This window comes from Polypterus senegalus, chromosome 7, assembly GCF_016835505.1.
Source record: "Polypterus senegalus isolate Bchr_013 chromosome 7, ASM1683550v1, whole genome shotgun sequence".
NCBI classification, from domain to species: domain Eukaryota; kingdom Metazoa; phylum Chordata; class Cladistia; order Polypteriformes; family Polypteridae; genus Polypterus; species Polypterus senegalus.
In genome coordinates this window covers 153,565,229-153,590,743 of record NC_053160.1, presented here as the reverse complement: position 1 = coordinate 153,590,743, position 25,515 = coordinate 153,565,229, and the positions used below count along the sequence as shown (strand labels likewise).

General features: G+C 37.7%; 1 protein-coding gene across 1 annotated transcript in view; it reads right to left on the bottom strand.

Moving 5' to 3' along the window:
* Positions 1-12,829, bottom strand: part of fer (fer (fps/fes related) tyrosine kinase) — a 357,459-nt gene extending 344,630 nt beyond the window's left edge. The window contains exon 1 of the mRNA XM_039759412.1: positions 12,362-12,829. The gene's annotated coding sequence lies outside the window, so the exon portion shown is untranslated. The remainder of the gene's footprint in view (positions 1-12,361) is intronic.
* Positions 12,830-25,515: the final 12,686 nt, after the last annotated feature.

Sequence of the window (25,515 nt, the reverse complement as noted above, 5' to 3'; positions counted from 1 at the left end):
CATACTTTAACACCAAGAGTAAATGTAATCCAGCAAAACTATATATGGATATAATCTATACATGGATGGGGGGGTGCGTCTTTGAAAAAACTAACAGTCACTGCAGGCCATATGTAACATATTTTGATATACTAATGAAGCAGATAATTTTAACAAGATCCCAGGATCAGACCCAGTCCACATGCCTTATGTTTGCAACTTGGCCTTTAGTGATTCAGGTATTTCACTGGTAATTGATAATTATTTTCTATCATCTTGCAGATCCCATAGAAACTTTCTGGAGCCTCCTAGTGGGCCACTGGGAACCACTACTGGAGAAAGGTTTGGTCAAATATGAGTTCATAAACATCCACCCTTGATAACAGTAAAGAAGTGCAATGCCTAACATACCAAATATCAACACTTTTAAATGCCTTAATGTGTATAAAATTCATTTGCCTATATACTGATCTTGGATGGCTTGCTGGCCCAAAAACTCAATTGCTTTAAATGTGTTGTAGCCAGATGGACACAGGGAGAAGTTACCGACAAGAACATAATTAGGACTAGTGGTATAACAGTACGACACAGAGGACTAATATTAAAACAAATACCATCAGCACAGGTGTGATCTCATTACTTAAATAATAAAATGCAAACATCATTTTTCGACACCTTAAAACATCAGAGTATTAAATAATGAAACAGCCATAGGATTTTTTAAGATTAGGTCTTCCAAATCAGTTTATTTTTATGGTATTTGGAACACTATATTAATCTAATCTAACAGCAATGCATTTGTGATTCTGCATGAAAGAATTCTGCACTGTTAGAACCTACAAGAAGGAGAAGTGTTAATGGTGTAGAGTGAGATGAGAGGCATTCCTCAATGAGAAAACGTGTTACCAGTGCTAAAGGTGATGAAGGCATGAATAAGAGGAAGGACTCTGGGCAGAAAAAAAGCATACGAGTAGATGAAGAAAAACAAGGCCAATATACATGACCTTGTTCTTACAAATGATGTAAGTTGACCTCACAGCAAAAGACTGGGAAGAAATTTTAACTGCCTTTTTTTCTCATCTAAAGCTAAAAAACAGAAGTTACTTGTTCGAAAAATATATCAAAAACAAATAGAAATACAATGTGTCACTACAGTTATAACTAACAATTGTTTAAAAATGTATCTGAATGGGTTTACCTTTACATTTTTTGTACAAAATAACAGAATTGTTTTTATACAAAGTGGGGGGCAGGGGGATGGGGTTGTAATCCTATTCACATTTTGAAAACGGCTCAATTATTAGAATAAGAAACATTAACAACAGTATAATTTTACATTCATAGTGCAGAAACTATAATATTTAGAAATTTCAACATTAAATGTTAAGCCACATTAAAACTTTTATTGCATATCCCTGTACTTTGTACATAATTTAAACCAAAAGCAAAACTGACATGCACATCTTTGTTACTGAGAAGTTCTGCAGCCCTCGAAAAATAAAGCAGTTCACAAAGCGAACAACTCTCTTTGTTCTTTCTGCATATAGTCCTGCTTAAACACTCAAGAAACAGAGCTCTAAAGCACTCGTCTTAAATCTATGGAGTCATGTGTTTAGTCACGGGTGGACTTGCTGGATTACATCTGAATGAACTTAAAATAAAGTGCAATAGCTGGCAAAAACATACAAGAATCTAATTATCGATGCAGTGCAGAAATCATGGAGGTCCAATGAACATCTGCACATTTTCCTTATAACCATCCCCTACAAATAATTATTAAAAAGTAGCATAATAGATAACAATTAATCCAAAGCTTTTGTTTTAATTGGACCTAATGATACTATGTACAAACATATTTGTATTTTAAGTAAACAACCTTAGCTCACAAGGTATATTGTATTTTAAATTAAGAGGATTAGAGAACTAACTTGGGGTTTCAGATTGATTTCTATTTCTATTTCACACCTCCAAACTTTAAATTAACCTCCAAATTACAAACTCAGTTGTTCTCTTATGAATTACTGCCCTTTCTAAATTGAAATTTAATTTAAATTGAATTTAAATTTAAATTGAGTATTGTACATCTACTGTTGCTTGAATTGATTCAAACTATCTGCAACCCAATACTGGGAAAAGTTGGTTTGGAAAATAGGCTGTGGACTATGGCCGGCCATTCATCCCGGCCAATACCCCCAGGCCGCCAGGTGGAGCCCTCCCTGAAGCATGGAGATGCCCCGAATTCCAGCAGGGCATCATGGGCTATGTACAGTAGTTTTAATACCCGGATAACGTCGGAGCCACCAGGAGACACTACAGGGAGGCTCAGAGATGTGTATTTGCCCTATAACCCTGAAGTATGTCTTAGTCACAGCGACAGGGGAAATGACGTACTTCCGGGATGAAGAAGAGGACTTTTTACCTGACCCGGAAGTGCTGATAATCAGGTGGACTGAGGGGGCAGAAGCAGTTCCGGGTCATTAAATATAAAAGACTGCAAAAGATCCCAGACGCGTGAGCTGAGCTGGGTGGCAAGGTGGCAACGTGTCTGGGAGTGGAGGATCGATTATTGATTTAGTATTGTGCTGGTTATATGAGTATTGTGGAGAGGATGGTGCTTTGTGCACTGTTTATTAATAATAAAGTCAATATTTGAACTTTTACCTGGTGTCTGGCATCTGGTCTGAGGGTTCAAGGGGACGACAGCGCCCCCTATCTGTCACAAGGCACATAGATTAACTTCACTCCAATAATGGCAAATGTTAATGGCTATTGTCACATAAATGGTTTGGTAATCTTATAAGAACATCAAACAGGTATACATTATTCTAAACAGTTTTCAAACATGAAATAGTCATCCTCTTCACTATTACTTCATTTATGGTTTCTCACATATCATCCCAAATTGTATTTATTATACATGGATATACTGTTATGTTCATAGGAAGCAAAATGGCACAATGGATTAGCCCTGCTGCCCCATAAATCCTTCATTATTGGTTCAAATCCATTAACCCATTGCTATCTGTTTGGAATCTGCAAGTTCTTCCTGTGCTTGCAGGGTTTTCTCTTTGAGTATTCAGGTTCTTCCCCATATCCCAACGATCTGTGTCAGTTAGATTAATTGGCAATTCAATTTGGTTCAATGTGTGTGTACACTATGTGAGTGGACTCATTCCCCATCTAGGACTGGTTCAATTCTTGAGACAGATACTGTATGGTTATTATTCAGCCCCATACAAACCTGAATTCAGTAAAGCTGGTATCGGAATATTATGTCCCATTGCATAAATCCACAGTCTGGTGTACCTAAACTTTTTAGAAACATCTGAAATAATAAGATAAAATGGTTGCTGTGATCAACCATTCTGGTGAATTAGCAATCAGGAATTACAACATTCTGGATTAATGCAACATATTCTCTAATAAATAAAATAAAAATACTGAGCTCAACAAATCAGGCCATGCCATAGTGAAATGTCTTAACAGCTACAAAAATAAAGAAAGATGTATGTCCAAAGATGATAAAGTCGAGGCGTAATAAACATTTACAAATGTATGAAAGGAACAACAAATTGTCTTTTCAAAGTACTGGTATAAACTTCACTTCACTTCATCAATGCCGCATGTGAACAAACCTTCTAGTCATTATGCACTACAAGTAGGTTTTATTTAGAAGCTAAGTAAAATTGAGGCACAGTTATTAGAGTTACTGCTATACAGATCCATCATCCTTGATTTGAATCTCACACCTAAATGCTGCCTAAGTGAAGTTTACCTGTTCTCCCTGTATCTGTAAGAGTTTTTCTCACACATCACAAACACTTGTTTAACATGGCTCTGTACAAACAGGCCCTTTGATGGACTGCATCGCAGGCTGACTGCTGCCTTTTCAGACATTTACCCAGCAACACACAACTCAGAATAAGATTCAGCAAGTCTGGGAATGTTAAAGTACGATGCAAAATAAAGTTTCAAAAGTTTTTAAATGGACCCTATGCATCTTGAGAAAAGATCTGCAACTCATACAATATAATTCAAATAATTAGACTATCAGGTTAAACATTTTAACACCTGGAAATTGAAAACATATCTCTTGGTCTACTGAATCCCAGTTCCTGACAATTGACACAGATGGCATGTGTGGAATATGACAAAAACATGACAAAGTCCAAATCTCTATCTTGCAAACTATAAAAAAACTAGCCAACTCGCGGCGTATCATACGCCGCATAATCATGCCAGTTTTTTAATGATTTTTAAGCACAGGGAGAAAATTAACATTTGAAAAATCGGTAATGTAATACATCAGCAAGAAAAGCAACATTGTAACAATGCACGGAACGAACCAACACACAATCGTCCGTGACTGAAAACTGCCGGATCGCCATCGCTCATTTGCCCACCTCCAACTCGTCACTTGAGTCATTGTCGTCTTTGCACAGTCCAGATGCACCTGCGATTCACGTGGACTTTCCGTGTTCCTGCAGGAGCATCTAAGAAAACGCACGTTTGTCGCGGATGCGAATTGCTGTATGTAGCGTGTAAAACAGTTTGCTATGGTGCACGCGTGTACGAACACGTGTATGAGTCTAAGAATAAGGTTTTTTTTTAGCAAGATAGTACTTTAAAACAGAAGGCTACCAGTACAGTGGCTATAAAAATATTCATGCCCATTGACGTTTTCCAAATTTTATTGTTACACAACATTGAATCACAGTGCATTTAATTACGCTTTTTTGAAACTGATCTACAGAAAAGGACTCTTTCCTGCAAAGCAGTCTAAATGATCTACAAATATAAAACACCATCTAATTGATCACTTAAGCATCTTCATCTTTAATATCACACACCAACATACTGTAATCAATGGTATTGCCAATTGGTTTTCGAAGTGCCATTATAAGTTAAATGGAGATCACCTGTCTGTAATCAAGGGAGTTGACTTGACTATAACATAAATGGAACTGTATGTGCAATGTCTAACTTGTGCTGATTCAGTATTGTGATGTTACCTACACATTGAAGATAAAAGAACACTCCATGAAACTCATTAAAAAGGTGACTGAAAAGCACATTTCATGGGCTGGAGACAAAACATATCCAAGTCACTGAATATTCCTTGGGAGTCTAACTAAATCAATCATTAAGAAATGGAAAGACTAGCACATCTGTAAATTTGCCTAGAGCCACCCATCCATAAAAAATGACTGATCGTACTATAAAAGGACTAGTGGGGAAGGCCAGCAAGAGTCCTATGAGAACTCTCAATGAGTTACAAGCTACCCTGGATGAGACTGGGGAAACCATGAAGATAACAACTGTTGACCAGTTGCTTCACCAGTTGCAGCTTTATGAGAAAGTGACAAAGAGAAAGCCACTCTTAAAAAAATAAATGGTAGAATTTGTAAACAGAGAGCAGTAAGGCAGACTTTACTGGAGAGAAGATTGAAATATTATATAATATTATTACATTATATAATATTATTACATTAAAGAAAGTGAAGTAATAAACTGAGAAAAAGGAATCATGGGAGTCGTCCAGTACAATTACACAGATGTCAAGGAAAGCAACTATAATAAATTTGGATCTTTTTTTTTTTGTCCTTTAATTAAAAACGGACACTGCTTGTCTGAGTTTGGATGGTGAGCAAGCTTGTAATAAACAATTAGTAAACAATGGGATTGCTAGGCTAACAGCAAAATGTGCCTATTTTACTTGTAAACTTGTTAAACATGTTAGCCTTGTATCTTCTTGATAAATATCTTATGAACATTTGATACATTGGCAGCTTTACATTTTAGTAAGAATTTAAGTACTGCCTAATTAAAATGGTAATCCATATTTATAATTATACCTCAAGAATTAGGAATGCCTAGGTGGTACTCTAGGGGAAAAAATACACCTATATAAATACAGTAAATGTAAATTTTAACAGCAAAAAAATTGGTGCAATTGATTAAAAGTATTAAAGCCTTTAAGATCATGTATATTTACATTTAAGCTGTCTTTAACAGCCAATATCAATTAACTGAATCAATGTGTAAGAATATATTTATTTTTTTGTTAGAAAAATCGTGAAAGCTACTTTTTTTTTTTTAAATTGACCTTTGTTTCAGATTAAGTACAGATGAAGTTAAACAATATGACAGCTTGTACTTATGAGAAGCATTTTATATTCTTTAATGTTACAGTATATATGTTATCTTTATATATAATATACACTCACCTAAAGGATTATAAGGAACACCATACTAATACGGTGTTTGACCCCCTTTTGCCTTCAGAACTGCCTTAATTCTACGTGGCATTGATTCAACAAGGTGCTGAAAGCATTCTTTAGAAATGTTGGCCCACATTGATAAGATAGCATCTTGCAGTTGATGGAGATTTGTGGGTTGCACATCCAGGGCACGAAGCTCCCGTTCCACCACATCCCAAAGATGCTCTATTGGGTTGAGATCTGGTGACTGTGGGGGCCATTTTAGTACAGTGAACTCATTGTCATGTTCAAGAAACCAATTTGAAATGATTCGAGCTTTGTGACATGGTGCATTATCCTGCCGGAAGTAGCCATCAGAGGATGGGTACATGGTGGTCATGAAGGGATGGACATGGTCAGAAACAATGCTAAGGTAGCCCGTGGCATTTAAACGATGCCCAATTGGCACTAAGGGGCCTAAAGTATGCCAAGAAAACATCCCCCACACCATTACACCACCACCACCACCAGCCTGCACAGTGGTAACAAGGCATGATGGATCCATGTTCTCATTTTGTTTACGCCAAATTCTGACTCTACCATTTGAATGTCTCAACAGAAATCGAGACTCATCAGACCAGGCAACATTTTTCCAGTCTTCAACTGTCCAATTTTGGTGAGCTCGTGCAAATTGTAGCCTCTTTTTCCATTTGTAGTGGAGATGAGTGGTACCCGGTGGGGTCTTGTGCTGTTGTAGCCCATCCACCTCAAGGTTGTGCGTGTTGTTGCTTCACAAATGCTTTGCTGCATACCTCGGTTGTAACGAGTGGTTATTTCAGTCAAAGATGCTCTTCTATCAGCTTGAATCAGTCGGCCCATTCTCCTCTGACCTCTAGCATCAACAAGGCAATTTTTTGCCCACAGAACTGCCGCATACTGAATGTTTTTCCCTTTTCACACCATTCTTTGTAAACCCTAGAAATGGTTGTGCGTGAAAATCCCAGTAACTGAGCAGATTGTGAAATACTCAGACCGGCCCGACTGGCACCAACAACCATGCCACGCTCAAAATTGCTTAAATCACCTTTCTTTTCCATTCTGACATTGAGTTTGGAGTTCAGAAGATTGTCTTGACCAGGACCACACCCCTAAATGCACTGAAGCAACTGCCATGTGATTGGTTGATTAGGTAATTCCATTAATGAGAAATTGAACAGGTGTTCCTAATAATCCTTTAGGTGAGTGTAATCTATTTATCTATCTATCTATTGGTGCTGTTCTCATCAATACCACCTTCGCTGTCACTTCCCTTAACACATTACATTTTAAATCATTCCTGAGGCAGATTGAAGACTTAAGTGCCAGCTTAAGTGAAAAATTAAAGAAAACGTACTAAGCAATTGCAACACAAACACTGACTTAATCAGTTTTAATGCGAAAAGATGCCAATGAAAAAAGAGAAGAAGCAGCCCGATAGGCTGGAGAAAAGAAGAGCTGCTCAGGAAGCAGCAAGCACATCAACCTCTGAGCAAATGAATGCTAAACATACAGAGAAAGAGAATGAAAACTAGGAATGCTCAGGTCAAGTGTATTCACTTATCGTGCAGTGTGCTGTTACTGGTGGATAAATATTTTCTCTACACATTTGATGAGTTAAAAAGTATGTATTTTAAGAGAAGCGTATTTATTTTAGTATTTTTGTGGTTACTTAATACTCCAATACAGAATATAAGGCTCCCCTGCATTTGATTACACAGGAGCTTAGCGTAAACATTTTTTAAAGAGATGAAAAAAAATTGCCATCAGTTATCAGAATTGGAAGATCAAGTAACATGATAGTGATGATCACTATCAGCCCAAAAAAAAAAAAAACTGATCGGAGCACCCCTACTTGCAAGGGTAAAGAAGAAAAAAGAATGCTGCAAAATATAGGGAAAACTAGATGCAGTCTGCAAGAAAACTGCTCCTTGGGAGATTTGTTTTCAATCGAGACGATTAGCCTAAGAATAAAGCCAAATCTACAGAGGAATGGCTTAAAAACAACAATGTTTTTGTCCTGTAGTGGCCGAGTCAGAGTCCAGATCTACCTGGACTTGAAAAAGGCTGTTCACTCACAATCCCTGCGCAACCTGACAAAGCTTGAGTAATTTTTTTAAAGAAGAATGGAGAAACTTGCAGTGTTCAGTGTGCAAAGCTGAATGACAGAGACATGTGCACCCAGTCTCAGGGTTTTCATGGCTGGGTGCATGTACTAAATACTGACTTGAACTGGGTGAATATTTGTGAAATCAGTTATTTTGTGTTTTATAGTTGTAATTAATTTAGATCACTTTGCAGAGATCTGTTTTCACTTTGACACTAAACAGTCTTTGTTGATCAATTTCAAAGATGCCAAATTAAATCCACTATGATTAAATGTTGTATAACAAATATGAAATCTTCCAGGGGGGAGAATACAATTTATAGGTGCTATAAACTAGGATGAGTCTAGGAATATGACAGTGAAAACTTCCTACTCTAATGGCATTCCCAGTAACCAGATCTGAAACTAGTTGAATATCTGGAATGAAGTACAAGGATCTTTTCTGAGTAAACACGTTCCACCTCCTAATCTGTGGCAACTCTGAGGCATTGGCATTGACATGGAGCAACATGCAATAAAAGCAACAATTTCGGGTGCTTCTAAAGCAGGACACCATTTTCTGCAACCTCCCTTTAAATTGCAAAACTGCAATTCTCTTTGGTACTCCACTGAACATTACTTTTTTCTTCAAGAATTCCTGTGGCAAATTCTTCTGAGCTTCTTGCTGGATTTGCCATTAACTCTTCTTGTGACTTTGTCTCATTTTTGTTCTTATTGTTTGTTCTTATTCCTTTTTCCACAGCTTGTCATATTTTAAGACCTGGGCTCTAAGGGGTCCCATCTGAAACTGTTAGTGCTTCATTTGCTGCCTTACAAGTTATTGCCTATAAATCGTTTTCCCCGAAGGTACAAGAGGAATCAGAACTTCCCTGTATTTCTCAGCAGTCATTATTTCATTGATTTTGACCAAATCATTTACACAATTAGCTGAAATGCACCCAGAACAGACAACATGTTTCACAGAAAGCTACAGTCAGGCATCTTGCCAATTCCTCTGACAGATTGCCATATTTGGGACTCAAACATTGTAAATTTGGGATTCATTTCTCCATAAGGCTTTCTGACATTGGTTGCCATTTCATGTTTTATAATCTTTTGCATACTGGAATTTCTTCAAGAATGGTTTATTAGCTTCAACTAGCACTACAAGTATTGCTCATTAAATGCACACAGCTTTTTGGGTCTTCCATTGTAGCTTTTGTCCTAGATTGATCTGTTTCTTTGAATTTATTTTCAAAATACTCCTTCTTAATTGTGATATTAAAAATGTTACAACAGAAAAAAAAATGTATGACACCTTGAATGCTGCATCTTGTAAATTTGGTCTGGTACACTCACTGACCCTAGCAATGCAGAAAGTAAGCTATGTTTTTATGTCTGTCAAAGTGTGTTAGCAAACTTGACCCCATTTCAGAGAGATGAGGATTTAGATCAGAATTGGTTGCCATCCTTAACAACTTTCTGTATAATGGTGTGTGTTTAGAGAGCCGTCGTGCATGCTGGGTTTTGGAGTTCTTGATATATACATGAAGTGGTAGACACATGTTATCTGTTATTTAATTATATACTCATACCAATGCATTTTGAGATAGGCAGCAGTGATGTTACTCAATGTAGGCTGTCAGTTAGGAGGGGTGGATTTTACCATGCCAGTAATCACCCACATTGTTCTTTTGTCACATGTACAGATTAAAGTGAAATTTTCAGCTGCACGTGCTAATGAACATGCAACGCATCACTGCTTCAGGCATCATATTTGTGAATAAGAACTACCTTACCTCAAAGGTTTAGTCTTATAAACATATCATGGGGGACAGTCACAGCATTTGCATGTGCTTTAATATCCCAGTTTTTCACAGAAACCCAGTTTCAAAAATGCAATGTGTATTCTTATTCTGGTTAGAGAAATCAGGATACTGGCCCCTGAGAAACCCGCTTAACACACATAGATTTCTTAACAAATAATCTGGTTATGTGGCCATGTAAACCCTTAACTAGGTTGCAGTTAAACATTTTGTAACCTGTGCATGTCCATTGTACTCTGGTAGCCTGAAACATGTCTTTGCTTAACACAAGAATCCAGCAAACACAGGTACAAAACAGAAGAAGCAGCCATAATGATGGTTGAAATAATCTATCGCAATATTTAAAAGAAATTACTAAATTTATGTTGATGAGCTGAACGTACAGTGATAATGCTGTGTTTATATGCTAAGGTAGCCATCTTTTATTTGAATTGTCCAACTCGTAGCTCTGAGTTGGTAGAGTATTTGTGTGGAATGTCCAACTCAAAAACTATGATGTACCGTCTGCCCAATGAGCACATGATCACAACACAAGCTCAGCATCACAATCTCAGGAAACGCAGACTCCATGTTTGTTTTCATATTCACGGTGGCCGTTGATGGCGTTTAATCTCATTGTCTTAGCATATTTTTATGACATTTGAGCATTTTGCCAAAGAACGCCGTAAGTGGACTTGCAGATGTAAACAGTTTTTTTTTTTAACAAACCAGGTTTCTGCCTTAAGTGGGATGCTCAACTTATCCTGGTTTTGTAGTGTACTGTATATAAGCACACTCAGTGATCTACAGGTAACATCTTCTGAGAATGATTTAGGGGTTTTCATTCACACAACATTCTCGCTGTCCAGGCAATGTGCAGAAGAAATTAAAAAGTCAAGTATAATATTAAGCTACAGTATATTTCTATGTTGAGTAAGAACAAAAGATTTCCAAGCATAGATTGAAGAATGCAAGGTCAGACACATACATCCTCAAATCAGCTACCCTTGCTGTTGAGGAATTCTCTTCCATTGTCTGTCCCCAAAACTGCATTGATGCCAAGACTAAAATTCAGCCTGAAGACTCGTCTCTTCCTTACTAAATTTAAAGGAAGATTTAGCAGTCTAAAAATTGTATTCTTTAACGCTAACGCTTAACTAACTTAAACGTGTCTTGAAATATCATTCTTTTCTGAAAGCCCCCAACTTTGTTTGGTAGCAGGGTACTTTCTCCCGATAGCGCTCAGCTCACTCACAACTATAATAAAGCTATTTATACACACATTTTATACGTGCATTACCACTGGAATAAAAATACATAATTTTACTCTGCTAAATAACTGAAAAAGCAGCCCTAGTGTTCCAAGTGGAACAACAAAAAAAGTAAATCTACACGATAGCTTATAACACTCTTGTACGATGCTACAGAAACCAGCTTACGCAGAGTCTAGTAAAAAGCACGTTATCGGTAAATAGGCAGTGGGTGACCCCACCGGGCCACCCACCTTAAAGTCCGCCAGCGATCTCCGGTACATTGCTGTCTAAGTCATCCCCGCCCCCGCAGAGCGCCGTATAATACAGACGCGCGTGACGTCACCCGTCCTGAACGCGAGCGGGACGCTGGGACGCCCCGCTACGCGAGCTGCTTAACACAGGCCGTTTTGCTGCAGAGTAAAATTCGTTATGTTAATATAGCGCCTTGTACTTACTTCTTGTGCTTCTTTTTTAGATGACAGATGATGCGCTGCCCTATTGTAAATTAGGAGAACAAGTCTGTCGATCACCGTAAAAACAAACAACGCCGCCTATCTTGTTTTGCACCGGGTATTTTGATGGAAACGCCTTCCACTTTCTAATATGTGCCAAATGCGATCTGAACTATAGAAAAAAATGTGCTGACTAGTGCTGCCCATCCCACCGGTGCATTCCCTTGTTTTGTTATTTATTTATTTTACAGGAGAGCACGGCGGCAGCGGTAATTCCTGCCAGTTTGACTAGCCAGATACTCTCTGTGAAGATGTAAGGCAAAAATGGAGCCGGTGACATAGGGTGTACATCGACTTATCTTAATACTTAAGAAACATTTTAATGAAGTTGTCCTTCGATTAGGGAACTTCGGAAAACGCATCCTCGGAATCGAGTGAGGGAAAAGGAAGGGGGAGGGGCGATCCCATGTCAGCCACCACCGGGCTGAGAATCCCGTAGAACAACAAAACCGTCCTCATTCTTTGTCAACGCGTTTCAGCCACGCCTTACCGTTTCGGATGCTCTTGTTTCTCAGGTATTGGGAATCATTGCCCAGCCAGTGCCACTTTTTGTCGATCCTTTCCTTGCCGTTTCCTTTTCTTCACGTCGGATCGGGGATGACCGGCACTGCCTGCACACTGTGCTACCAGCACTCCGTGCGCTTGGCCAGCCGAGCTTCAGCTCTTGCTTAGCCTTAACAATCCCAATTTAATTCTCCCTTTTGTTGCCGGGATGTGTTCGGCGCCGGACTCCTTCTTGCCGAGATAGCAGTAAAACTGTTTCCCTTGATACGCCTTTCTCAGCGTCAGTGGGTCGCAGAGCTGGGATTCGGGAGGAGTTTCCGCTTCAGGACGGCTCTCCTTGTCTCCATCGGGTAGTGACGTTCACAACAAAACCCGATGAAGTACTGCACAGGAGCGAGCGATCCTTGTGGAAAACCAAGGAAAGTCGCCGGGAGAAATGTTATCGGAATGGAAGTGTTAAGGGAGGGCACAGGGGAGTCGAGTAGTGTACTTCTGTATCTTGCCACCCCCCACCCTTCCTCTGCGCTTGCTTGAAACGATTTTTTCATACTGGACTTTGAGTTGCTAATCTCCGGCTTATCTGCAGTATTTTGCATGAATTAATTTTTTTTCTTTACACTTTTCTCAGGTTGTTAGGTGGAAAAGAAGTTGTTCCCCTACTATTGCTGGGGATTTTAACAACACAAGCTTGCTATAGGTTATGTGTCTTTTAAAATCCAAAACGGGTGCAGGGCGAAGATCAGGAGCGATTAAAACTAATTTCTCCACTTTTTATTTTTGGTTAGAGTGATAGTATTTGAAGAATGGAAATGCTGCAAAGATGAGGAGATAGTTTTTAAATTTTTTTATGTAGATAATGATCATAGAAGTGGTGTCAGAATACAACTGGATTTTCACATACTAGTACCGAACTCTATTTTCACAATCAAAAAATTCCTGTGACTGACTTGCATTAAGCAGGTTTGAAAGTGGCTTAACAGAGTGATTTGCTGTGAATGTATAGTTTTTAAAACTTGGATCTGTCATCAGGGTGACTCGGTGCACACCTTGGGGCAGTCCTAGCTCCAGGTTAGAAATATTAAGGGACGCATCAGAACTGGGAGTGTCAGTGGTCGGCTTGGTGTAATAAAGTCCTAAAAGCCCAACATGTAACAGTGTACCCGACAGCAAAGCTGGAGTGTTAAATAATTCCATCTGAGGCAAGGTACAGTACATTTTTACTTCCTATTCACATTTAAATTCATATTTACAGTACAGGCTTTGCCAAATAGTACATTACCCAAACATAAGACAATAAATAAATATTTTTTGCAAAAAAAAAGTAAATCAATGAAAATAATTAAAAAAAATAATAACACTCTCAAAAATAGCCATTAAAGATAATAAAATGTATAATGTGCAATAGAATCCATACATCTTACTAACCCACTTCTGCAGGACAGCGAGAGGTTATCTCAACAAGCTTCGCTCTTGGACGGTGCCAGTCCATCACAGGGAGAACACACACTGATTCACTAGAGCCTGTTCACCTAATCTGTATGTCTTTGCGAAACAAAACTTGGCAGTTTGGCTTCATGTTGCCTGCCCTGTTTTAACTAAATACATGTGGTGCAAATTCAGGAGAGTTTTAACAGATGTGACTTGACACCCCACGCAGATTCCAGATATTAACAAAATTTTACAAAATGACATAATTAGTACATATACAGTGTGATGTGCCTGAGCACTAGGGAGAAAGACAAAAATTATAGGCTATAACATAATAATCCAATAATAATAATAACATTAATAATGAAACTTCTTTGTATACATCAAAATATATACTGACATTGGGCTGTGAAATGCACATGTGCCACTTTGATTCTCGGATGCTCACAATGTGGTGAGTTGTTTGCAAACTGCTTCATACGAAATTTAGAATTTTTAAAATTATATTTCTCAATTTTTAAAGTTAGTATACTTATAGGCAGTGGATATGTACATATGTAATTCTTAGGTTCACACTTTAATTTTTTATTTTAACATTTCATAATATTAAAGAAAGAAAAAGTTACTTGGCAATCCAGCCCTTTATCAAAGTACCACTTGAAGCAAACTCCTTGTCGCGTTGCGCCAAATCCAACAGTGTGGTTGGGAAGCAATAGCATGATATTTGAGGGGGTGTAATCTGGTGAAATGACCCTCTGGAAATAGTCTTGCCATGGGGCCTTGCTTGCAAAGAGCCTTCCATTATGCAAGAGAGAAATGTGTATGACAGAAAAGTTCACATCTTCACAACACTATAGGTACTCGCATTATCCAGTACACACCCCAACCCTACTTCACTAATCACAATTATAAATCTTTTCTATACAATGTATTTAAAAAGCATTTAAAAGAAAAATATGAGTGCTAGTGGGTTGATATGGGTGGAGCACAATCAGATCAGGCTACTTTTATGAGATTGTCCATTGAATCAGTTGGAGTACTGCAAAAAGGGAAAGTGTCTACATGGAAAATCTTTCAAAATGAGCCCAGTGGTGAAGCAAAAAAAAGGTTAACGAAAGAGAAGCAAAAAATGCTGTCTGGCTAAAAACTGTACCTGACACTTTCTTAAAATAAGTCAAAGTAATCATATGAAGTAATGATTTAAATACGGGAGTTGAGATTAAAGAGCTTTACCTTACGTATAATCAATGAATGAAAGGCTAATATTGTTGATTTTGGCAGCAATGCGTGGTCTAGTTCTGCAGTATCACAGACAGACATAAATAACAATATGGAAGACAACAAAGCCACTGTGTGAGATAAGATGAACCCAACAACACCAAGCCTGAACAAAGGACCCCTTTGTAATCTTTAATTTTATATTGAGTAATATAAATATGTGACTCCAATGCACCCAGTTACACATTACATTTTTTCAATAAAGCAGCGTTGGCTTTTTAAAAATATTCAATTGATGTTTATTAGTTACGCTATTAGAAGAAAGTTGAAGGCAAAATGAACCTAACATAAAGTTGTGGATGTTTCTCTGCTGCAACTCCTTTACATGGTCTATTATTGACATATGTATGGCATTTTCATAATGTGTAAGTTTTTGTGTGTATAGCATGATGTTCATAATTTGTGAGTATATGTGCATAAGTGAAGATATACTCAGCAAAAAAAGAAACGTCCCTTTTTCAGGACTGTGTATTTCAACAATAATGTTTTAAAAATCCAAATAACTTTACAGATCTTCATTGTAAAGGGTTTAAACAATGTTTTCCATGCATGTATCATAACCATAATCAATTAATTAACATGCACCTGTGGAATGGTCGTTAAGACCTTAACAGCTTACAGAAAGTAGGCATTTAAGGTCACAGTTCTAAAAACGCAGGACACTAAAGAGACTTGTCTACCGACTGTGAAAAACACCCAAAGAAAGATGCCCAGGGTCCCTGCTCATCTGCGTGAACGTGCATTAGGCATGCTGCAGGGAGGCATGAGGACTGCTGATGTGGCTAGGGCAATAAATTGCCATGTCCGCACTGTGAGACGCCTAAGACAGCGCTACAGGGAGACAGGAAGGACAGCTGATCATCCTCGCAGTGGAAGAGCCCGGATCTCAATCCCATTGAGCACGTCTGGGACCTGTTGGATCGCAGGGTGAGGGCTAGGGCCATTCCCCCCAGAAATGTCCAGGAACTTGCAGGTGTCTTGGTGGAAGAGTGGGGTAACATCTCACAGCAAGAATACTGACTGGTACTTTTGATTTTGAGCCTCACTTCATTCAGGGACACATTGTGAAACATTTTTAGTTTATGTCTTATGGTGTTGACTCTTTTAGTGTTCATACAAATATTTACACATTAAGTTTACTGAAAGTAAAAACAGTTGAAAGTCAGAGAACGTTTCTTTTTTTGCTGAGTATAGTAAGGTGAGGTGAGGTGAGTGGTGGGGGTCTTCTGAGCTTAGACACCCTGATGTCCATGAGAATTTTAATCCAGCTTTGTTCTGACTACATGTGAATACTTCAGTTTTCTCCTGCAACCATTCCCTGTTGTTACCTGAACTAGTTTTTGAATTAGGTGACTTATTATATGTTTTCTTGTTTTTTTCTGTGCCTCCAGCACAGACATTATGTTTCCTGCTGTTTTTTCATCTAAGTTCAGATATAATTCCTGATCTCACAGTATGATGCCTGAGAGAATGCTCAGGTAGTTTTTGAAGTTGAAATTCATTTATTTCCATGCCTCTGTTAGTGTGACACAACTGAATACTGTCAACTTCTGTTTAAGGGACTGTCAGGCATGACAGTTTAGAAAAGATATTGAGTAATCAAAAATAGTAGGAACTAAGGGATCTCAGAGGGGGTAAATGGAGGAAGAAAAAATGGATGGATCATTCTTCTTCCAGCCAAAATACTCTGCCTCATCCATTCCAGCCCTATATAAGAAAGACCCAAACAGGGAGTCGACCTTCATTCTTGAAGTCACTGAAGGAGATGGAGCAATGTCCCTGCAGGAGCAGCTCTGTGGGCTGAAAAGCCATTTAGTTTAACTGTTTGGTCATTGTACTATTGTCAGTAATACCCAGAGTTACACAGGGGCTCCACTACAGACCCCAACACTTTATCGGTGGAGTTTCATTGTGTTTTACAAAGGACAAGGACAGACAGAAAGTGATGAATAATTTAGGTTACTTACATACAAGGAGGTAAATTATTCATTTTTGTTTTCAGGAATAGGTATATGCAGGCAGAACTAGATGGATATTACAATGATATAACTATATGATGTAAAGGGCTGTTATTCATGTACTCATATCTGTAGTGACAACCAAAAGTGAAAAGCCTTTTGGGCAGAAAAATGTAAACATTTCCATTCACACTATCACCTATTTTTTTAAAAAAAGACCTTTATATTGAATCATTAGATTAAACACGAAGTCACCTGTCTAACCTGATTGTCCTTTGCATATACCAGTCACTTGAGAGCACAGCCTGCATAAACAAATAGGAACTGGAAGCACTAATTGTACAAAAAAGACTGACTTAAAAAGGAAAATTCAAATTTGTGTTTTTAGTCCTACAGTGTAAACATGGCCTTGGTCCTAGTTTTATTTTCTGTGTTTAAATGCTACAATTTGTTTTCGATATAGACTTTACTACTAGAAATTTGGACTGTTGCATAAAAAGGTAATCTTTTCAAGTTACTGTTATATAGTGTTTTCTGGTTTTGTCAATTTGTACTTAATTTATCCCATAAATCTAACAACACACAGATGGACTGTGTTTAGAATCAGACCTTAGAATGGCAGAGATGTTTGCATGCCCAAGGTATTTGTGGATGTAGATTGTTCAGAGACTGATGCTTCTGGTAGTGTTACTTTTGGAAAAGCATTCACACTTAATGATTCAAATCTAAATTCCTATTATTATTTCTGTAAACTATGGACAAGTATACCAAGACCAGTCCAATGGGGAACTGGTAATGAATGATGGACATTTGAGGGTTTACCTTAGTAGCGTGTAACCTTACAACCTGTAAAGAAATGAGTAGGGATCAGGTTTTTTACCTGTCAGTACTCACTACCCCAGAGAAATGGAAACTCGCTTTAATGTTTTTTCTCCTGTGTTGAAATTGCCCTACAATTAAAGGATAACTTTGTTATTTTTCAAGTCAAGGTTAAATCTTCACAGTTATAGTGTATAAATATTTGCCACATTAAATTATGTTCTAAAGTGAAGCATTTCATTTAATAAACTTAAATGTGTGTTCCTGCTTTGCACCTTGTGTTAGCTGTTGACTTCTGAACACTTGGTGATAAGTTTGCTTGGGTGGATAAATCATCAGAAGACCTGGAACCCACAGATATGTAGTGAAAATGTCCTAGGGACACCTAGAAAATGCTTCTCTAATATGGGTTTTAGTGTATCTCATGTGAGGGCAGGAACACATGGTCAAAATAGACTTTGTTTGAAACCTTCATGATAGAGATGGGCAGTCATTAAATTAAAGAATTATTTCTTTGTATTTCATTGAGAGCTACCAACAGGCCAACAAAACAACAGACATTGAGGAAAGAATCCAGGTGTATGAGAAATTTGGTGTAGTGTACTTATTTGACACAGATGCATAGATTTCCTGGCAAATCATTTATATCAAGTGAAGTGTTGACCTCAGTGGGGAATATTCCTTAAATGAGGAAGAAAACATTCTAGGACTTCCTGAACCAGATTGGCATGCTCGAGCATGGGATGATGGAACTATGTGATGAGGTTTACCTTACTTGTGTGGCAGAAGTCAAAAATACTAAAGGTGCAGGATATTGTTGAGATGTCTTGATCAACAGTTCTTATAATTGTTGCGTGTAAGGTGGAGATAGTACTGCCCTCAAGATTCACAGACTTATTGCAGTGTGTGTTTCAATTACTCAAGGAGCAACGTCTTAGGTAAACCCTAACCGCTATCCTGAAAAGGAGTGTTTGGTGAGTGGCTGAAATAATATCTAAGGTGATGTAATAAGGGACCTCTTCTTTTCACATAACATGGATACCTGAGGGGGTTAATGGAGTTTGCCCATTTCACTAACTAGGTATACTGATCTTTTCATTATTTGCTTTAAATTTAATCATTTTAAGACCTCAGACTTTGTCAACCCTTTCCTGTAAATTTCTTGGAAAGCAGCATAATGGCCCAGTGGTCAGTGCTGCTGCTGTTAGTGGTTAGCCAGCATCCTGAATCTGAATCTTATACCTGACCATCATCAGTGTGAAGTGCACATAGTCTCCTAGTGTCAGTGTGGGTTTTTCTCCAAGTACTCAAGTTTTGCTACCACATCTCCAAGTATCTGTATATTAGTTATATGTCAATTTCTGACTTGCCCTGTGATGGACTGCTACTAATATGTTCCGGATTTTCTACCTTGCATGCAATGCTTTGAGGGCAGGCTCTAGCCTACCATAACCTTGAATTGAATTAAGCAAGCTTCAGAAATTTAAGTTGTTACAATATCAATGTATATCTTAGACCATGACATGATCCAGTCTGTGGACATGAGGGCTGCATCTCTGCCTTTTGTGCCAAGATATGTTTGCCTTGGTTGATGGTGACCTTAATCCCATAGGAGTAGCTCAATGATCTACACCTACAAATCTGAGGGCCCTAGAGCTTGCTGTCTCTCTCTCCGTGAAGGAAGACAAAGTGGCAGGTGTAAGTGAAAAAGTTTAACTAATTCAATTTCCTGTTCTAAAAAGTGGTTAGGTGAAATCATGACAGAAAGAATCAAATTGTTGAGTACAAACAATCAAAGGGTGATTCATCCACGGATTTGCAGAGTTCATCTTTTAATATGATGAGGAGCCAAATATTAGTCAATGTGATTGCATGTCTGTGCATGTGTGTTTGTGCCCCCACCTCAATAACTTTAGATTAAACAAGTTAAGTAAATGGATGGGTTAAAAGGGGAACGCTATAGCCATCTAGTGAATTAAGAAATTCCATTAACAAGAATTGCTTTCTAATCAAAAAAATATTTGGAGTGACTCCAGCAGCTGCAGAAGTTGTTCAACCTAGAGCTATCCACTCCCTACCTAATTGGTTCAGATCCTCAATACTTAGCTGATTGTCTGTTTGGGAAAAAAAACATTTTGATGTGCTAGTGTTTTTCTTTTTATAGGAAGAAGTAAGCATAGCATTAGTGAACCACCTCCAACCAATGTTTGGATTACATAATTGACATTATAGGCGTGTGTTATTTAACATCACAAGCTGAGGTGTGTAATGTTCTTTATTTTTAGATTTGCATACACCTACATAATTACTACTGCCAGTTTGTCTAGCATTCCAATCTTATGTGAAAAGATGCATGTTTTAGGTGTGCTGTCCAGTTTTATGAAGTACAGGAAACTTAAAAAAAAATGATAACCAGACAAGTCAATGTAACTTGAAGCATGGACATTATTTGTATATACTGTAGGTGGCACTGTATTGTGACATTATTGTTGCACTAGTATGTTATTAAAGCCTCTGCCTTTGAATGAAAAGTAATACATTTGTGAAGCAAAACAATTCATTGTGTTAATGAAGCACCCTAAAAAGGATTTTTAACATGCCCAGTATTATATAGGCCATGGTTTGGAATGGTTTTATTGAAGCCGAAGGACAATGAAAAGTGGCTGAAGATTTTACCACTGGGCAGTTTTCTTGGAGATTGTCACTGATTGTTAAGGGAAGAGAGCAGCTACAGAGTTTCTCCAAACATGTAGGGCAGACAGTAAGAGGTTACTTGTCCTTCTTGCTATAAGTGGGATGAAATATAATGTAAGCTAGAACTGGCCACACATATGTTGGACTAAACTATATTCTCTGAGGCCTTCCACCCCATACGTTTTTTTATTCTTTTATTTAGAAATAAAGCATTAGTTGTATATTTAAGCCAGATTAGCACAGTGGTAGCTCTGCTGACTCACATTAAGGAAACCAAGGTTCACGTCCTGGGTTCTCTATGCCTGGACTTTGCATATTCTCCCCATGTACATGTGGGATTGCTCCTGGTGCTCCGGTTTCCTTCCACAGTCCAAAAACATGCAGGTTAGGTGGATTGGCAACACTAAATTGGCCCTACATTGTTTACGTTAATATTATTATTTATGTTTTGTCTAACTTGTATTCTGTGTCAATTTTATTTCATTTATTGTTTAGTTTTTATGTGCATAGTCTTGTTCTCCTATACCAAGCCACAAGAAACCATCCCCTGCTTTTATATGCAAGATAAGTAGGCAAGTTATGTGCAGTTCATTGAATATGCTTTAGTGGAGTGTTGGATCTTCCTCTGTATTTATGTTATCTTTGGATTTACTGGTTTCCTTAACACTTTTAGCCTTTTTTTAAAGATTTTGTTTTTGGGACTTATCCTCAGATTGCCTTTTTAGCAACTAATTTTGCCTTTTTTTTGCTCTTCTGACCTTTTTTCTAACTTTCGATAGTATACTTTGAATGCAATCCATGAAACTCACCTTTAACCCTTGAATAAGAGCTATACAAATAATTTGTTATTTATGTTGTTTCTATTACCACATGGGCTTCCTCTCATATGGGAAGCCCAATTCCCAGACATGTAGGTTAGTTGATAAATTCGCCCTAGTTTACAGTATGTGTGTGTGTATTCACCTTACAACTGACTGGTGCCCTGCTCAGGGATTGTTCCTGCCTTGTTCCCAATACCTGCTAGGATAGGCTGTAGCTTCCCTGCGATCCTGTTCAGGATGAACGGGCTTGGAAAATGGATATATTAAGTGTAAGGCATCCCCAACACATGTGACCGAGTGACACAACTGCTTGATGTTCTTGCCCTGGGTACATGTTAGACAAGATACGTGTGATTAATTTAGGGAGTGCGTGTTGCATATTGAACTGGAGTGTATATTATGGATGATTGACTTTTCTTAAATATTGTCTATTGTTTTATTAAGGAGAATAAAAACAAAATCAGACACAGGTCAGATATAGTTTAGGCAGCAAAAATTTTAGTAGCAAAGAATTAGTAACTGCTTTTTTCAAAGTTGATAGCCAGAGCCACCCATATAGTATCCATTTAGTACTAATGTCTTTTATACTGTAGCATTGTGGCTTTCTTTCAGCCTGAAACTGTTCATTTTTTAATCGTAATATCAAGCCAAATTATTTGAAAGGCTTCTACAGTACAGCCAGTCGATGTATAAGGGAATTTGCAGCAAATTTTAGGTGAGTGACTGGTTTTGAGGCTAAACTACATTTTCTTGTCTTTCAGTGGTGTCTCCACCATGCCATCTCTTAATGAAAATGTATTTTTCAGCAATCTGAGTTATTAAAGAGAATTTTCATATTATTGTGCATCTGACTACATAAAATGATTGAACCTAAATGTGTGTGGCCACTTACCAAGGTTAAATAGATGAAAGTTGTCTATTAATTGAATAGGATTTTATTAAAAACTAGTCGAAGTACCCAGGATTGCCCGGGTATTATACGTGAGTATATGCGGTATTTGTATAATAGGTTAAAAAAAGCAATTTTTTAAAAAAAAATTATGGACTCTATTGTTCCCCATCCATCACTTATGTTCACTGATAACTATTAACTTCTCAAGTATCCTTTCCTGGAATTATTAATATACTAATGATAATATTATCACTTTAAACATTTTCTTGTTTCTTTAAAAAGTCTTATTTTGTTCTAGTATAACAATTTATATCTTTCCTTATATCTTTGAATGATGCTTTTTCATTTCAAGGGTCTATAAATGTAAAGAGAGAATTATACAGGGTGACACAGAAAAATGGGAACTTTTGAAATGCGTAGTGGCAGCACTCTGGAACAGGGACCTGGAGCTGTAAATAATTTCGCCATTTAGTAATTTAGTAATCAATTGCAAGGCAATCAATGGCAGCTGTGCGAGAATTGTTCAGTAACCGTGTCATCTCAAGATTCAGTGACATTCCCTGGCCCTCAAGATCACCGGATTTGTCCGTTTGTGATTTTTTCTTGTGGGGCTACCTTAAGAGTCGAGTCTACACGACTCTGCCAAGGACACTGAATGAACTGAAACAAAGAATTCAAGACGAAATTCCTGGTATCCCAGCTGAGATGTTGAAGCGATCAATGGGGAACCTCAACAGCAGATTGGAAGAATGCATACGTACAGGAGGACGCCATCTACAGGACGTAATTTTCAGACATTGATAATTTGGATTACTGTCTCTTAAAAGGCAAGTTGTAGTGGTTCAATTGCTGTCAATAAAATTTTTTTGTTGGATTTCTTCTATTTTTATTGGGTTTTTCTAAAGTTCCTGTTTTTCTGTGTCACCATGTTTTAGTAGTATGGACAGTACTTTCCTCCTGATATTGGGCTATTTGGAATCACATTAAGACTTCCTTAAAGACAACATTTTTTTGTTATTTTGTTGGGTGCAGATTTAAACAGATTTTACTGATGATACAAAAATGTCAAATCATTGATTACCATCAGCTAAACCATTTTGCCATGATAATGTGATTGTGGTTTTGCACTCACGCAATTACAACTAAATTTCTCAATGGAACCTTTGAAAGGCCTTAACATCTAGGTTTAAAGTTGTAGCAACAGTAAAATGCCTGAAAAAATGTAATGAATTTCAGCCATTTTAGACTGACACATTTCTTGATCCCCACACACACACATATCCTCCCCAATTAAATTTTGAAACGCCATATAGCTTATTTTTTAAATTGGGCCAACAGCAGGCAACTTGCAAAGCTTTGTGAAAATCTCCAGTTGTTTTTGAGTTATTGGTGAACAGACACAATATGATCAGAGGGGAGAAATGAGGTCCTTAGTGTGCAAAATAAATAACGTTAAAAAAGTCAAAAAAATTCAAAAGATAAGCAAAGAGCATTACAGAGTTATTTATATAGATTGAATCTGGAAAGGGACAGGATTCTTCAAAAGAGGTGGTCTCTACCCTAACTGGAATTGCTTTCCTCTGTTGCAAGATATTGTATAGCAATAGCAATAGCAAAGCATTTTCATGCTGATTTATTAATGCACCATCTATTGCATCATTTATATTTTTTATTGGCTGCTACCCGTAATTTCTGGGCATCTCGTACATTGACTGGTATAACTGAATCAGAATTGACTACAAAATAAATAAAAATCGATGTGGAATGGTCCATACAGTATTTGTAATTTTCTATTTAGTAATACCACAAAGAAATCACTGTTTGAAAAAGTTTTGTGGTAGACTCTGGTAGTCATTGTAAATAGGTTTCCATAGACACATACATACAGACACCATGCTAAAGTCAACTTTTCTCAATGTTTTGAACGTCATAGAATCAGACTCTAAACTTAATGTAATATTGAATTTTAGACCCAATCGTCAAACATTCATTTACATGAATCATAAATAGACCTTCAGTTAGAATTTGATCTTTCACTAGTGTTCCCCCTATTAGTAATTTCCATTCATTCATTTTCTAATCTGTCTGTCCTGTTCATGGCAGCACAGAGCTAATACCTATTTCAGTTACACCATAGGCAAGACAGGAAAAAACCTTGGGAGGGATGCCGTTCGGCTTGAAGATATACTCTGACACACACCACACTTCCACTGAGCAATTTCAGTCAACCTAACCTGCATCTCTTTGGGATGTGGAAGAAAAAGTCTTGTAACACAAGAAGGTCATGCAAATTCCTCACAGGAAGTGCCTAGTTTAGTATTTAAACTCAAGACCCTGAGATTGTTAGATACCACTGTTCCATCTTGGCAAGTTACTTTATATAAAAACAACAAATTTACAGCCATTCTCTAATCATCATTATAGTTTAAAACATTAGCATAACATTTGCTTTCTAGGAAATAAAGCTGTTCTGGTTAATGACATTATTCTAGATACTAGGGGGGCAAGCCCCAGTTGCAGCCAGTCTTCCGCTTGCGTTGTGAAGAGGGGGGCTGAACGCACCCCAAGGAGATGTGGTCGCTCCTCCGAAACCCCCTCTTAAATGGTGATACAATGGGAAATAAATACAGTTTTTTTTTTACCTCCTCTTTGCTCGATTAGCTGCTGGCTTGCTGCTGATGCTGTGCAATATGATCTGCTTCTTGTGTGGCACTTCAAACATTTAAAAGCCTCTACAGCAACTGTCCTACTCTTTGTCTTTTATTTCTGGCCCAGGCGTGGTTAAATCTCTTGGCACTGTTAGTTAAGTCTCGTCTCGCGGGACGTTGATATTTTTTAGTTTACGGAAAAACGGAATAAGAATCTGAAAATCTAACAACATCACATTAATGTTCAATAAATTCTGAAAAGAATGATACCAAACATATATATTGTATATAGGTTTTAAAATAAGCCCGATTTAAAGTGTGACAAAAAAGTCACATAAAATCATTGCACTTTTAGGCTTAGGATTTTATATATAGAGAGTAGATAAAGTCAGTTTTTTGCTTAGTTACTGAAAGCTCAACTTAGTGACAGTAAGACCAAACTTTAATTAAGCAGTGGTGATGGGTGATGAGTGGAAACACCAATAGCTAGCATTCCGTGTAATTACTGAATGTAGTAAGGTTTGCAAAACTGTAGAAGGTGTTACAGGGCCATAAGCAACATTGTTCATGATGCTAGACCATCACAGAGCCTTTTCATACAA